The 16,870-nt window shown below is 46.0% G+C and overlaps 1 protein-coding gene across 3 annotated transcripts in view; it reads right to left on the reverse strand.

Annotated features, from left to right (window-relative positions):
- The window catches only part of STAT3 (signal transducer and activator of transcription 3), a 42,357-nt gene extending 29,521 nt beyond the window's left edge, over positions 1 to 12,836 (reverse strand). For 2 of the 3 annotated variants that reach the window (XM_060281459.1, XM_035136519.2), the window contains exon 1: positions 12,733 to 12,836. The gene's annotated coding sequence lies outside the window, so the exon portion shown is untranslated. Of the gene's footprint in view, positions 1 to 4,739; positions 12,651 to 12,732 lie in introns of those variants that run through there. The other variant, XM_035136520.2, reaches the window with a different exon arrangement.
- Positions 12,837 to 16,870: the final 4,034 nt, after the last annotated feature.

Consider the following 16,870-nt stretch of genomic DNA (forward strand, 5'->3'; position numbering starts at 1 on the left):
ATGGAAGCTGTCAATATATGTTCCATTTTGGACAGTTTTCTGTTCCACCCCTGTTTTGGTAGCAGAACATTTTTCACCCAGAGCTATTTTTAATATTTGTGGTATGTCACCAGTGACGTTCCCTCCTACCTCTTTCTTATATGTGTGAAAATAAAAGTAACATTTATTCCACACATTGTCCTCCAACTCTTGGCAGGTTTTTGTGTGTCAGTTTTTAAGTGCACAACATATGCCCAACTTTTATATGCCTGGGAGTCGCCATAGCGCTTAAACTGGAACCACAACTGACTGAGAGCGAGGGAGCTCATGTGATCCCGTTCACTCTCTCACCCAAACTCCATGATCAGAATACTATCTAGACTCATCTCCATGTACCCTAAAAAGAGACACATGCTGCAGAAAGTAAGCAGCAGAGAGGACTCTCCAAAGCAAACCATGCCACAATCTTCAGCAAGCCATTCCAACCACCAGCTAGACTGGTGACTAGGAGTGGCCGCCAAGACCACATAACACCAGTCCTGAAAGACCTACCGTTACATTGGCACCCAGTACATTTCCGGGCACAATTCAAAGTGTTGGTGCTGACCTTTAAAGCCCTAAACCAGGTGTCGGCAACGTTTTCCACCCATGGGCCGGATCATCGACACTGACGCTGGTCCGTGGGCCGGACACGCTCTGGACTTGTGCAGAAGCGATTTCCGGTGCTGCGCTGCCCATTTCCAGGGCACTGGAAATCGCTTCTGCGCATGCCTGGACATACGCAGAAGCGGTTTCCGGCGTCTGGGCATGCCCAGACGCTGTTTCTAGCATCTGCACATGCACAGATGCCATTTTTGGCACCACTCTGTGAGTTCCCATGCGGCGCGGCGCCAGTTTAGCGCAGCGCGGGGACTTGTCGAGTGGGCGGCTGGGTGACCGGGCGGCTCATGGGCTTGATAAACAGCCTCCGTGGGCCGCAGGTTGCCGATGCCTGCCCTAAATGGACTCAGCCTAGTATACCTGAAGGAGTGTCTCCACCCCCATAATTCAGACCGGACACTGAGGTCCAGCTCCGGGGGCCTTCTGGCAGTTCCCTCACTGCGAGATGTGAGTTTACAGGGAACCAAGCAGAGGGCCTTCTTGGTAGTGGCACCCACCCTGTGGAATGCCCTCCCATCAGATGTCAAGGAAATGAAACAACTACCTGACTTTTAGAAGACATCTGAAGGCAGCCCTGTTTAGGGAAGTTTTTAATGTTTGATGTTTTATTGTTTTTTTAATTCTGTTTGGAGCTGCCCAGAGTGGCTGGGGAAACCCAGTCAGATGGGTGAAGTATAAATAAATTTATTATTATTATTATTATTATTATTATTATTATTATTATTATTCAGGGTCAAGCAAACAACACAGCACCAAACCCCCCAGGTCTGAGGCCTGGAAAGAATTTTGTCATCAAGACACAAAGGCAACGCAGTTCTCTCTTCCGCTTTGCAGGGCAGGCAGCTCAAGTAGTCCTGCTACAACTTTCCACTTATCTTCTGCAAGCTGATTAAGGAAGCCGCCCACTGCCATCACCAAAAGCGCAAATAAAACAAATCAAAGACAAAACTATTTGTTGACCGACACACATAGCCAGGCAACAATGAAAAGAACTTAGAGAAACACTGGGGCGTGGGGAGACAGGTGTATGTGTATAGGTACTGAAAAGATATATGCAGAAATGCGGGTGTGTGTTCCTAAATGGCATTGCCTCATTGACTGCCAACATTGTCAATCAACACAAAAAGCGAGTGACCAAACAGCTGCCCCATGATACTAATCAGAAATCATCCCATGGTGGATGGAGCCAAAATGGGGCCACTAGGAAGCAAGAGGTAAATATAACGTTTGTGGGCACACAGGGTTTTGCAGAAGTACATCTATTTCTGAGGCTGTTCTTTTAAATTGAAGGGAAAACCAAAGCCAGTACTGTAGCTGCAAAAAGGTTATGAGTGTCACTTTGAAAAACAAATGGGAAATCAGAGTGTAACTGGGTGGGGGCGGGGCACTCTGTTTCATAACACAAGGGATAACTCATTGTTGGGAAAGGTGCCGACTAGGCACCTTCAAATGGAGCACCCCCGTTATAAGTGATGACAAATTGCCCTCAACTTGCCCTCTCCTCATTTAAAGGTAGGTGAGGCTGAGAGGCAGTGACTGGCCCAAGGTCACTCAGTGAGCTTCATAGCCGAGTGGGGATTTGAACCCAAGTCCACCAGGTCCAAGTACCACACACTCTTAACCACTACACTCTATATTCAGCATTTATGGAGCTCACTTCCAAGTGTCCAAAGAGCCCAACATATTTTCTCTCAGTTTATCAACAAGTTAGGTCAGCATTATTATTTCTGAAAGCTAGACGGTCGAGGTGGAATCTGGACTGGAGATTTCCCGGGAGCTAAGCAAACAGGCTTGTGCCCCTGGCTCCTTACCCCAAAAGACATAAAATGTTCCAAGTGTGTGTATTTAACTCACACTTCAGAATGACGACAGCGCGAAATTCAGTGAGGTAACAAACGTCGTATTGTTTTCAAAGGGAAGCCGCCATTAGGCGGGCAGCCCATACCGAAGCTTCTCTGTAGAGGGAAAACATAAAAAACATAAAAGAAGAGAAACGGGAGGGGGTAGGGTTTTCTGTGCCTAATTCTAGTTCAGAATACCTGTGGATCTAGCCCGGTATTGTCCACTCTGACTGGCAGCAGCTTTCCAGGGCACCTATTTTCCCCCTTTTAACTGGAAATGCCAGGATTCAACCTGACACCTTGTAAAGGCCAAGCAGATGCACTACTGAGGAATCCACAATCCTTCCTCCCCAGGAATATATATATAGTCTCTGTACCATTCACATTCCCCGCACAGAGAATCTCACGAGAGGATGCCAGCCAGAGTTCTCTCAAGTTCAGATTCCTAAAGATGTATTTCTCCTCCGTGGCAGTTAAAGTCAGCCTGGAAAGGGGGGGCAGACCTCGTTCTGGTAACAGTACGTTTTTTGCATTGATGATTTCATTTTGGCTAGCCTGCTCCTCCTGTCAAGTTACAAATTAAAATGAGCAGAGGTGACAAGGTAAGGAGATACAGGATCACTTGGCACGTATTCAAGTGAGAAAATGCCCTTAACACATCCGCATTCGTAAAATGGCAGCATTGCTTGGAAAATTATTTGACAGGTCATGGTTTCGGTAAGTGTCCTCTGGTTTCAATTTATGCAGGTAACTGACTTAAAAAGAGCCACTATTCTCAAACGTGCATGAAAGGCCACATTTTGCATTTGTTGGTCTGGAGTGACAAAATAACTCTTGCCTAATTTGCAAGTATCAGCCACAGGGTAAATTGCTTGCATCTGTTCTGGACAGAAGCCATAGTCAACCCCCATAAACTAATTAATCTGCTGAATTGCAAAGAAGATGCTATGCAAATAACAAGTAGCTTCATTTGTTTGTTTGTATTAAGATGCCAACAGATTTTGGCTGGCCTTGGCTGCTTAACAAGATACTGTACATTATTTCAGTTACCCGTAATGTACAGTATTTGTTTTAAAAGTTCGTCTGGCTTTATCTGTGCTTTAATAATTATTTTATGTGTGTTTGTTTTTTAATTGTTTTGCAGATTTTAGCTGGGTTAGCTACATTTTATTTGTACACCACTTTAGGGAGCTCTTTGATTAAGCGGCTTATAAATCTTCTAAATAAATACAGTTGACTCGAAAGTTGCGCGATCACAGTTTTATGCATTTGGCGGCTGGCCAGCACACCCATCATACAAATTAAACACATGCAAGGTGGAGAGCTTACCAGGCCCTGGTATATCACAAAGGCCTCCAGGTGAGTGTCTCCCAGAGCCTGGTAAGCAAGTCAGAGTGCTTAAAAGCTCTTTTTGCTGGGTTTTCCTGCTCTTTGTTTATCTTATTGCATTTCTATCCCACCTTTCCTCCAAAGAGTTCTAGGTGGCATACAGAGTTTGTTGAGCTTTTTTTGGCAAACAAACAAAGAACTTTTTGCCCTATTTTTAAGGGAAATCGAAAAAAATGACACTTCCAACACAGGTTGCCCTATGTCTGGATTTCCCCGAACATTTTTAGTGATTTCCACCCAGACACTGCTTTTGACTGCAGTATTCCGGATATGTCTGGGATATTCCGGACGTATGGCAACCCTAAGTTTTCATCCTCTTCATTTAAACCGCACAACAACCCTGTGAGGTAGGCTAGACTAAAAGGGAGTGTTTGACCCAAGGTTCCCCAGTGAGCTTCATAGCTGAGCGGAGGTTCAAACCCTGGTCTCCCAAGTCTTAGTCAGACATTCTCACCATTACACCAAACGGATGCTCCTCCAGGCATACCTCCTAGGAAGGAAACAAACTAGAACATCCATTTTTCAGTTCTAGTTTTCTAGTTACGGAATTAAAATATTTACATTTAAATAAATTTTATTGTATACTGTATAGCCAAAGGCCTTTAAAATGGATGGCAGGTTGTCCAGAATTAAAATGAGATAGTTTTTTTAAAAGTAATTCCCCACCATCTCTTTGCTGTGGTGCGATTCACACCAGCACCTCATTCTGTCACATCTGCAGAACAGACCTGAAGAACAGATGGGACTTTTGGCAAACGTGCCACATTCACCGAGTCACGAATCATGTTTACTTTCACCCACATTCAAAAAGCCCCTTCGGAGCACGAAACAAAACAAAACTCACAGGACAACCCCTCAACAACACTGTACCTTTAAAGTCCTGACTCGTAAGCACGGGATGAATTCTCAATCTCTGTTCTCATTTGCCCCCAAAGCAGGAAAGGGGCTTACAGGAAATGCAGGAGGCAGACTCTGCTGGGAACTGCCCCAGAGACAAGGAAGTTGCCTTCAGATGTGTTCCACGCACAGGTCATTTGGAAGCTAGCTATGAAGCCCAGGAGGAAAGAACTGTTATTGTCTGTTCCAATGTTTCAGTTTCCTGAGGGTCAATAATCATTTGAAATAAGTCGGCAGCAGGCAAGGGAGAGGGTAGACATTCAGTCTCACAGAACAACGACCACCATGGCACAATTCAGAGCCGTCTTCTTTTTTCAGACCATGAATGGAAAGTGAAAGAAGCCAGCAGTCTGCACAGTGGATCAGGAAATGCTTTTGATTCCCCATTGCAAGCAGCAGACTCATCACGCTTGCACAAAAGCCAAGCTGGGCCAAGAGAAAGATTTTAAAGAAGCAGAACTTCTTTAAGTACTGGGAGGTGGCACATAGCCAATCCATAATATAAATTCTCTAAGTGGCCCACAAAACAAATACAACTATTAAAATACCGTATCAAACAAAACCTATTAAAATATAAAAGCACAATTAAGACACTTGACTTGACTTGTTTTGTTTTTTAAAAAATATATATGCATGAAATTTGTCCCTTGTCTGGTTTGGATGTAACACAGCAAGAACATGCATAGGTACAGGTGCCTAGGGAAAAAGCTGACTGCTTCACTCCTCCTGTGGTTCTGATGCTGTCAGGCTACCCAGAGCAAAGCCCTGATTTGGCTCAGTGCTGTATGTGAACTCAAGTGGCTCCAAGGTTTGTACTTAGTTAACTGTCCATGGTTTGTTTGGAGGAGACAAACCACGAGTGCTGGTTTGGATGACACACTAAGCTCAGCGGCAGGACTGTGGGGTGGAGGGTAGTGAAGTGGCTGCAATTGCTCACTAAGCTATGGTTTGGGCTTAGCATTAGAGCCGTACCTTGGATCCCAAACGCCTTGCGAGCCGAACGTTCTGGCTCCCGAACGCCGCAAACCTGGAAGTGAGTGTTCCAGTTTGCAAACGTTATTTGGAGCCCGGATGTCCGAAGGAGCTTCCGAACATTTTGGAAGTCAAACAGACTTCCGGAACGAATTCCGTTCAACTTCCAAGGTACCACTGTATAAGCAAATGAGGCCAGTGAGCTAGATGGTGTCCATAAAGATGGGATCCCCAAGACAAACACCACCTCTAACAGTGGTTACAGGCTGTGTGAGCTTTCTGCACATGGTTGTTAATAAGCTGAATCTGCAGGGGTCCCATCTGTCAACACGCCCATGCTTTTCTTCAAGCAGTTGAAGGAGTGGGATGAGGGAGGGTGCTGATAAATGTCCTCTGAGATACAATATGCTGCTGGACAAGATGGGCCATTGGCCTGCTGCAGCAGGATTCTTCATAGGCTTAAAAAAGAGAGAGAGGCGCAGAACAGAAACCAGATACTGTACACCAAGAAACCATTGAAAGCACTTCTGCACGTGGAAGGAGATAATGCAGCTTTGAATGCACTGGCCACTTCTCACTTTGAGAAACGTTTCCTGTGCACATGGCAAAGGAACCACTAAAAGCAAAGTGCTGGGAGAGCCACAACAAGCAAAGAAAACTGAAAGCATTTGTTTCGAAATAAAGACAGCCACTGAACTTTCTGCCTCTCCTACCGGTAGTTGAGTGACACTTCTCCACTCATTTGAAGGGATGGCCTCTGGGATTCTCGCCATTTCTATGAGAAACATTATGACACACCCTTCTGAGCACCCTGGGAAACTCGGAATGCAAACTAAATAGAGACATACTGTATTGTCAAAGAAGATGCTACAGACTTAGATATCTATTCTGGAGAAGCCAAGACTTGAGGGGTGTGGCGGCTGCTGTGTGAAAATACCTTCAGGTAATGAAGGAGTGCTATGACAAAGTCTTGTTCTCTACGTCCCAGAGGGCAGGATTAGATTTTGGATGTACATTAAAAAGTTCTTTATGATTAGATCAGTTTGATGCTGGAAACTGTTGCCTGGCAGGTGGGCTGGCTCTCTCTCTCTCTCTGGAGATATTATCATAAATATTACAATTTATTACCCGCCCTTTACCCTAAGGTGCCAGGCCATGGTACAACAATTAAAATGCAATACTGACACTAAAACACAGTATTGCACAACATTAAAAGCAGTTCAAAACCACCTACAATCGCAGAAACAAGTTGGGTACTAAAAATAAGACATAAAAAGGTAAAGGTAAAGGACCCCTGACAGTTAAGTCCAGTCACGAACGACTCTGCGGTTGCGGCGCTCATTTCGCTTTACTGACTGAGGGAGCCGACGTTTGTCCACAGACAGTTTCTCCAGGTTATGTGGCCAGCATGACTAAGTCGCTTATGGCGAAACCAGAGCGGTGCACGGAAACACTGTTTACCTTCCTGCCAGGGAGGTACCTATTTATCTACTTGCACTTTGACGTGCTTTCAAACTGCTAGGTTGGCAGGAGCAGGGGCCGAGCAATGGGAGCTCACCCCATCGCGGGGATTTGAACCGCCAACCTTCCGATCGGCAAGCCCCAGGCTCAGTGGTTTAGACCACAGTGCCATCCGCGTCCCTAAAAATAAGACCTATCGAGTGTCAAAAGCCACAGTGAAGAGGCATTGTCTTCAGCATTCACCAAAAGCTCCCTATTGAAGGTGCCAGACACACCTCTGTGGGGAAGGAAGTTCTACAGATGAGGAGCTGCCACAGAAAAATGCCCTCTCCTGGCCTGTCAGCCTGAGATCTTCAATCAGTGGCTTGGCAGTCACCTATTCATAGAATAACAGAACTGTATGATTGGAAGGTACCCATAGATTTACCAAGCTCAACACCCTGCGATGCAGGAATCCTGCCCACAGTTGTCCCTGGGTGGGCTCGAACCACCAACCTTCTGGTTAAGAAGTATACTGACCCACTGCACCACCTGCCAAGTATGCTGACCCACTGCACCACCTGAGATATGGGGCACTCTAGCTCTGAATGTCCTGCATGGTGCAGGGTGTGTGTGGACTACAAGGCACTCTCCAACTCTACAAGTTAGGCAGAATAAAACAGTGCATGGAATGCGGGGGGCAGGAAGACGCTGAGTGCAAAAGCACTTCACCTGCCGAAAACCCTCCAGCGGCGCCATTAAGAAGCAGAGGTTCTCCTGTTAATTAGAGCTTAATTTGGACTAAAGTACAGGCACATGCTAGAAGAGATGAGATCACAAAGTGCAGAACAAACCAACTGCAAGGATAGAAGGTTTGAACTTGAGATAAGACTTCATTTGGTGCAAATGACTGGGGGGGGGGGAAGCCTACAGGTTCAAATTATATTTTTACAAGCAAGGATGGAAGAAAAAGGATTATAAACATGGAATATAACATCAAACGGAAATGTGTGTGTAAAAAGGGGGGAAAGGGAGGGAAGCTCTATTTTGCAAAAGGTTTATGATGGAAACTTAGAACTGACTCTTCCCCATCCTTTATTATTTAAAAAGTGAACAATGCCAAGAGGACATGAAATTTAATTTTATTGGAAGTATAATTGCTCATATATCTTCAGCAGGAAGGAAGGATGAAAGGAGTCTGTGAACTGCCAAGTAGCTGCTAAGGTTCTTTACTGAATCATCTGCAGTTCGACAGACCGCTCTTCTTCCCAGGCGGAGAAGAAAAATGGTGACAACAGTTTATTTACTGGGAAAGAGTGACTTTTGCAGCTATTGTTAAAGTTCTCAGTGCAAAACAACGAAGCATGGGATGGAGCGATGGAGAAATTTCTGAAACAACAATGGGATATCAGCTCCGCTAAAGGCATGACGGATAACAGCAACGATCAGAGGAAAGAAAGACATAACATCTTACAAGGACAGGAAGAAACACCATGGGCAAAATAATTGCCACACACAGGAAGAGCAAGGATATAGCTTGAGTTCCTCACTTGCAATTTTATAAATCATTTAATGTGACAACACGATTAAAAGTTATTAATATTGCTGTTGTATAAGGGATTATCATTATGACTGGAATGTAATTGAAACTAATAAGATTTTGGAATGCAGAAATAAAGAAAATCATCAAACCATCAAATCTAGCACCTGGGGCCACTTTAACTAAATTAGATAATTCAGTATTTGAATGATTGGTATTAATAAATGTATTATAAATTGGCATTGTTATAATGAGGCTATTATTGGACTGTAATTGAAAACTAATAAAAATGTATTACAAAAAGAAAAAGAAAAATTATACAGCACCAAAACAGACAATAAAATTAGTGATATTACTATGCAAAAAAAAATACAAAATGTTACTTGGGAGTAGGTAAGGGATAGGGGCACGGACTCCCTGTGTGCATTCCATGGGTCCCCGGACCCCTAATTAGGAACCACTGGTCTAAGATAAATTTAGTGATTGTAAAGATATGTTATTTTGCTGCATTTTATACATGTGCATTTTAAAGAAGACAAAACAGCATGGGATTAAAACTTAAGATGCAGAAGTATGTCCTGAACATAGGCACACAATTTCATTTCAATACCTGTTAACAGGACTATCACATGACATATGGGGCAAAAGCTTTGGTTTAACTCAAGGGCCTCACTTCAACTGGCTAAAGTAAAACAGGCATGCCTCTGGCAAAGGACTCATTAGAAATCCAGACTTCCAAGCAGGACCAGTTCCTAATAGCTGGCAGACTTTGTCAAACTTTTAAAAGCCGCATTGAGTACCCCCCCCCCCCGCCGAATAAATGCTCCCATTTCTATTTATTCTGGGAAAAGAATTAAAATGAAAGCAAAGTTGTTTTGCATGTGTGACCTTTAACAAGTTCCATTTGTTCCACGTAGCCAAGGGCTTTGTGGTGGATCATGATGGGTTATTATGCTTACAGAATAGCTGTCCTGATCTTTATAACCAAGCTCCTCTATAAGATGTTGCTTCTTTCGCACCTTGCTTCTATAAACTCAGGCCAGAGACAAACACTGCACTGTGGTTTTGACATTGGAGACGTCAGCTGGGAGAACAGCAGCAGCAGGAGTCAGCCAGGAATCATAAAACTGACTTACTGCAAACCAGAGGGGGGTGGGGAAGCGGGGGAGAAAGAGACAGAGAAAGAATACTGGCTCTCAGCAAACATCACAGTCAACATCATGGAAATCAGGGCACTGGAACATCAATATCAGACCCTCCAAGTGTCTGTTTTTTTCTAGGGACAGTCCCAGATTTACAGAAGCCGACCCGGTTTTTTATTTGATCCTGGAATATCCCACTTTTCCTTAGGATGTCCCTATTTTCATAGGAGAAATGTTGGAGGGTACGCAACCCCTAAGCCAAGGAGATAAGTAACTATACAACCTATTTACAAGACATCTGAAGGCAGCCCTGAATAGGGAAGTTTAAAAATTTTATATATGTTGGAAGCCGCCCAGAGTGGCTGGGGCATCCCAGTCAGATGGGTGGGGTATAAATAATAAATTATTATTATGGAATAGGATGTCCCTATTTTCATCGGGAAAATGTTGGAGGGTATGCAATATTACTGCATCTTTTAAGTGCCCAGATCAGCTGAAAACAGCAGGACATTCCTGCTTCTTTGCAAGATCTCAGCCTATGCTGCTGCTCTTCACTTCCATTTCCCTGTGGTTATCCTGTGATACGGAAATTATTCCACCTTTTTCACCTGGAGGACAGGAGCAGGAATATGTCCCAATGCCTAAACCAGGGACAGTGGCCCTCCAGGGTCTGTTGGACTACAACTCCCATCAGCCCCAGCTAGGATGGTCAATGGTCCAGGATGATGACAGCGACCAAAGCGTCCAGGATGGAGCCAACTGACTTCTTAAAGGCCACAGTTCCTCATCCCTTGTTAAGAAAGCAAGCACCTTGCCGTAGGCAGGAGAAAGTGATCATCGCTAACCCTGCCCCCTCAATTAAATAGCCATTGTAATGTCTATACAAGGGATCCCTGGGTCAGATAAACTAACGGAAAAACCCGCCTGTGCAACCCACAGTCAAAAGAGCAAGCTCCGTCTTCAGCCACTTCCCTAACCATGCAAGAACCCCCCTGAAAGATCTGAATGCTCTGGTGAAGGAGCACATTCTTAAATTATTGCTAGAAGCTTCTTAAGGACAATTTGGGAATTTGCAAGTTCCAGCAGGCATCCCAGGCAACCTTGGAAGCAGCCAAGCACCTCCTCTCCCCATCAAAACCTGGTAATGCAATCCAGAGCAAAAAGCCGAAGTACCTCGAAAGTAGCGAAGGCCTTCCTTCTGAAACAGAAAGGTAAACATTGACAGAGGTTTCAAGGCCGCACCGCCAGATCCTAACCCTTGGACTGGCCAGCTTTGCAGCAGAGCTGTTTTTGCACCATAACGCAACCTCCCCCACACTTGGCCTATTGAGACACTTGTGCAAACAGAAGCTTCCTGTCAGCCTTTTTTTTAAGTTTAGTTGAGTTTTTTTTTTGCTTTGTTTTTAAATCTGATTTTTATGAAGACTCATGTTCAGGGACACTGTGTTTGTATAGCCAGATAAAGAAGTGGTGCCAGGTCGGGTGAGAGAAGAGAGGGGAAAAATAGGGGATTTCCCAATTGATAACTTCCAGCAACAGGGATACCACCCCCACACAAAAAAAGGCATGTGGATGTCAGCTGTGGCCCCAACCCTTCCTTGTTGAATGATAGGAAGAACCAAGAACAATGCACCCTAGATAACACCATATCAGCTAGCTCTGCATAGGTGACAGCTGCCATACTGCCCTAGAACCCCCATCGTCAGTATACTCTTAAAGCTGCATCACAGCACTTTATTTTACTTATTTCCTAAAATAAATACACCGCTTGATTTAAAAAACAACAACATAAACTGCAAAGGAGTTTTTTTAAAAAAAACGCCTTAAACCAGCATGCGTTTTCCCCAAAGTAGTTTATAAGAGTGCTGAGAGTTGTCATGAGACAGCCCTCCCCCCTCCCACACACATTCAGCTCCCAATCTCAGGGAGGTCTAACAATCAATCCTTCTTCCCAGGAAATTCCGAGAATTGACGCTCAACTCTCCTCACAACTTTCAGTCCTCTTACACTTCCCAGGATGCTTGGGCGGGAGGGGAGGGGGTTCCATGACTGTTTAAAGCGGTACAAAACCGCTTAAAATTCGTAGGGCAGATGGGACCCTAGCTTTCAGCAGCCGTTTTCCTTGTAGTTGAGGGAACAGCATGGGTTTCCAAACCACCTGCAACAGCCCTACAATTATTTCCTTTTCCGCGCCTCTCCAGACGCTCCCCGCCATTGAGGCAGGGCCTGCAGAATGTACCTAATAAATACTTCAGGGGCAATAACCTACATCGGGGCGCGCGTAGACTTCTCACACTTTTTGGAGGAAGTACGGAGAGCAAACATCTCCCTCCTCCGCCGACAGACCCAACACCTTGAGTTAATCCGAAGTCCAGGAAACCGAACGCGCATTAACACATAAACACACCCACCCCTCCAAAAGAATTACGGTATATACATGACAGCAGACTTCCCAGCTCCTTCAAGAGACAACTTTCGCTCCCATGACCCACCACTTCTTCCAAGGCTCATAGCTGGCTGGATAAAGCAGACCTCCCCCCACCAGCACCCACAAAGCCACCTCTTCCCGGCACCCAAGATGAGCCACTTTTCAGCCTCTTCCTCCCCCCTACTTGCTCTTTCCTAGCCGCTCGCCGACCCCATCCTGACTAAAGCATTACTGCCTACTCTGCCCTTGATTCCCCAAGGGAAGCAGTTGTTCCTCGGAGCAGCGCCTCGCCCCCAGCTGTCACCCTTCAAGTGGCGGATGGAGCGGGCACTCTGCACATGCTTAGAGGTAACCTCTACCTGAGCCGCGGCTGAGCCCTCCCGCCCCAGAGCGAGCCTTCGGCACGCCCGGCCTCCCCCCCCCCATCTGTGCCTCCCGGCCTACCTTGCAGACCACCCGGCGCCCCTTGCCCACCGCTGGGACCGATCCGGCCTCTTCCCGTCGCCGCGCTCTTAGCCCTGCCCCAGCTGCTGGCTGCGAGCCTGACCCCGCCCCCTCCCTCTCGCCCGCGCGCCTCTAGTTGCCGACACTCTCCGCCGTCGACCAATCGCCGGCGAGCTCCGCGGGTCCCTTCGCCGGGAGGCGCCTCTGGTAGCCAATCAGCGTGGGCATCGGCTTTCATTATTCATCCGGCTGTTCCACGCCTGGCTTCCTCCTCCCGCCGCTCTGCTGGAAACCCAGCTGAGTTCCGGGCAGCGCGTGACGTCGCCGCCGCCGCTGTTGTCTTTCTCCTAAGCGGGAGGGAGGGTTCGCTTCAGCCCCAGCTTCTCCCAGTCCCAGTGGGCGGGGGAAGGAGCTCTCAGCGGGGCTGCTGCAGGGCTGCTTGTAGGGTGGGGTGGGGGTTGCTGGGTCACCTCCCCCAGTGGCATAGCTGCCAAGTTATCCCTTTTTTTAAGGGATTTTCCATTATGCTGAATAGGCTTCCTCGTGAGAAAAGGGAAAACTTGGCAGCTATGCCCAGTGGGCTCAGCCCTCTCCCCTGCCCTGCTCAGCAAAGTGAAGTCGAGCCCGCCTTTCCTCTCCCAGTGTGACAGAGAGTCTTGACAGGAAGGAAGCCACAGCAGCTGCTGTCTCTGCCTACTCCTGCCAGGAAGCACTGGACGAGTGCCTAGTTGCAAGGAGCCTCCATCAGCTGGTCGTTTGGCCCAGACTCTCTCCTACCTCTTTGCTTGCCTTCTCTCTTGGTGGAGCAGTAGGTATTGGGCGGGGGATAGGAGTTACTGGGACCCAGCCCCTCCACTTTGTGTGGCACCCAGAAGAAAATGGCAAGTGACCAAGGAGGAGGAGGCGGCGGCTGGTATTTGCATGAGTAGCTGCCACAGATGGTTCTACCATTCAACAAAATGAGGTGGTTGCCTTAGGGGCAGATCCTGGGAGGCAAGAAGTGGCGGCGAGGTGGTTGATTACATGGCATGGAGAGAGGTGAGGAACAGAAAGATAAGCCGCTTCACTTCCTTCCTCATGGAGGGTAAGTGGCATGACCTAGCTGAGTCTAGGAACTCTGTGGTCTTAAACCCTTCATGCACCAACTAGTATGTATGCATAGTTATGTTTGACTGCCATTTCCCACGGTGTATAAATTATTTTAATAACAACAGCAATCCGGTTTCCTTTGTTGTTTTTGTGCCATGTATGAAAATAATTCAGTACATGTAACAAAAACGGGTTTCAGAACTTGTTGGTTTGTAAGCCAATCAAGAAAATGAGTTTCACAAAACAGAGAAACACACAAAAAAGAGGAAATTGGCATAACAGGGACAGAGGTGAACAAGTGAGCTTTCCAACATCCTTTGCTACGCAAGGCAGAACTCATTAATCCAGACCAAACGTGTTTTTCCTTCTGGTGTACACACCACCTGTGCACTAACAGTGCTCATCCCTTCCCAGGGTCAGCTGCAGAGGTCACACAGCACCTTGGGAGGACTGGCTAATGCCAACCACTAACACACCTCAAGGAGGTTTGGGACTTTCTGCTTCATGCCATACCCACCAGTAGCAATGCTGCCACCTTCAACTGATACAGAGACAGACTCAAAGGGCAAGGTAGCTCAGGTCAGAAGCTAGACACTCATTTCCCCATGAAAGTCAAAAGATGATTATTACCGTTACAAAACACCACCACCACATTACCAGGCCCAGTTCAAATTGCTGGTTTTGACTTTAAAGTTTGGGCCCGAGCTACCCGTATTTCCTGGATCACCCACACCTATACCAACCAGCCTACACGTTAAGATCTGCTTCAGAGGCTCTCCTGGTATGCTCACTACATAGATCAGTAATGAGGGTAGCCATGAGAAGACCTTTTGGTGGCCTGCCTCTAGCTTCATACAATTCCAGGATTGTGATGCAAGTATTCCAATGGGGGCTGTGTGATGACAGCCTTATGTGTATGTGTATAGGAATAAATGTATTCACCATTGTGGCACCTTCATGCTGCAAAGTTGCACTTTTTGAAGTGCTGCAACTCCTGCAGCTGTTGGGGACACAGTGACTCTGTTGCATGGATGAGTGGGGCACAATCCTATAGGTAGTAGGAGACCCTGGAAGAAATCATTCCACAGCCGTGAAGTGCACTGGCTAAGCTAGTTTTTTCTTGGTGGGCTGCTCAGCTGGGTTATGCAATTTAAGACCTGATTAATATGCAGTGAGTGTAGACATGATAACCAGAGTAGAGTCCGAGGGCTCATTCACATTGGGGTTTACTGTGTGTTGGCAGCTGTTTGTATTCCCATTTAATTTGCATTGGCTAAATGACATTACCATCAAGCAACACCCATCTGAATGCAGACCCCTGTCAATTCTAATCCAATAAGTTGGGGGAGATAAAGCTCTAAACATCTCTACTCAGGGTTGCATACAATGTGTTTTGTTTTTGTTTTTGGGGAGTGGATGGATAAATTACCACTTTCTGCTACTCTGCTTTCCACACCCGCTGCTTCATCAGTGTGTTCATTTCTTATCCAGCTTTCCTTTGACCCTCAGATTTGCATGAAACCAGAAAACTGCACAGGCAAATTTACAGTTGGCTGACTGCACTTTTGCACAGTTCTTAGGTGAGGATTTTTGTGGTTTTGTTTTGTTTTTTAATTTAAAAAGCTATCCATGTGCATGCCTGTACAGTCCTTAACTGGCATTACAGAGTTAATAAATTAGAAGGCACACACAAAAGGGGGTGGGTAGTGAAGCTGCTTCGCATATAGAGATTCAAAAAGGCTGTGGGCATGGATTATTCCAGTCTAAATGTGAATGTGGGGAAAGTGGATTAAGAGCTGAATGTGGACAAGCCAGACCTGTGGCAAGGATTCTCAGTTGGACATGGCTGCTGCATCATTTTGGGGGAGCTTGCAGCAGTAATCGTATTAAAACAATCCATGGCCAGCAGTGATCTTTTCGAAAACCTTAGCATGCCACTCATTGAGTAATGCTTTTATGCAACTATGCTTTAAGTTCATGCCTATGGCATATCTGAATGGCACGTAGAATAGAATTCCAGGAGGCTCGCAGTTGTGGGCAGCCAATATGTTTTATTATCATTTATGGATCCCTGTGTGGTCAAAATGGCTCCATCTGCACACGAGGGGAGGAATCAGCAGCAGGATTACAGAAAAGCCGAAGATTTGCAGAACTATCCCCCCAAGAAACAAACAAAGCAATTGGGGACAAAACCCTTAAAACGGAGGGGCCCCCAAAACAGACCAATGAAGACTGAGTGTGCTCTATAGCCAGGGAATGCCAACGTGCTTTTTTGGGCGGGGGAGGGGGATGGAATGTAGTTTCCTGGGAAAGAGCATGAGTAGCTCACTGGCTGGCATAAATTTGGATGAGGCTCACTCTGCCCTGCAAAATTTCCCCCCAGTTGCACTTAATGAGCCACCCCAAGAGAGATTTCGGTCAGACCTTGTTAGTGGTTTCAGAGGCTTTACAGACTTGGGTTGGCTTTGATATAAATGATATGACAGCATTGTTGGGTGTTGTGGGGGAGAAGCAAGTGTGTATGGTCTGTTGCAATGCCTTGTTGTGGCACCCACCTATTTTGAGCAAACAATTTTGTGAAATGTCTTTATTTATTTCTTAACATGCCTTTTATGGTAATCTGAAATCTTTTTGGAGTTACCCACATACACTGTGATGTCACTAGGCGATGATGACCTTTGCTTTTAAGTCAATAAATGCCGCAGTGGCAATTGAAACTTGTGGTTATTGTGCCTTGGCTTTGATCTTATAAAAGGTCTTCTGCTGTGGTCTGTCTTGCCCTTTTGTCTTTCCCCCTACGAATCCCACGCAAATGCTTCTCTGTGCAGAGGGCTGTGTATTCAACTAATTTTCACTGAAAGCAGACCCACTTAAATAAATGGACTTAAGTTAGTCGTGGACATTTGTTTCATTGAGTCTACTCCGAGTAAAAGTTGGTTGTATACCAGCCAGAAGATTTTCCTTTCCTATCTCTTTCTCTCTGTTCCAGTGAAGACTGTCCTTTTCAGCTGCCAGAGATCAGTGGAGTCTCATGTGGTACTTCTGACTC

Source organism: Zootoca vivipara, chromosome 13, assembly GCF_963506605.1.
Source record: "Zootoca vivipara chromosome 13, rZooViv1.1, whole genome shotgun sequence".
NCBI classification, from domain to species: Eukaryota; Metazoa; Chordata; class Lepidosauria; order Squamata; family Lacertidae; genus Zootoca; species Zootoca vivipara.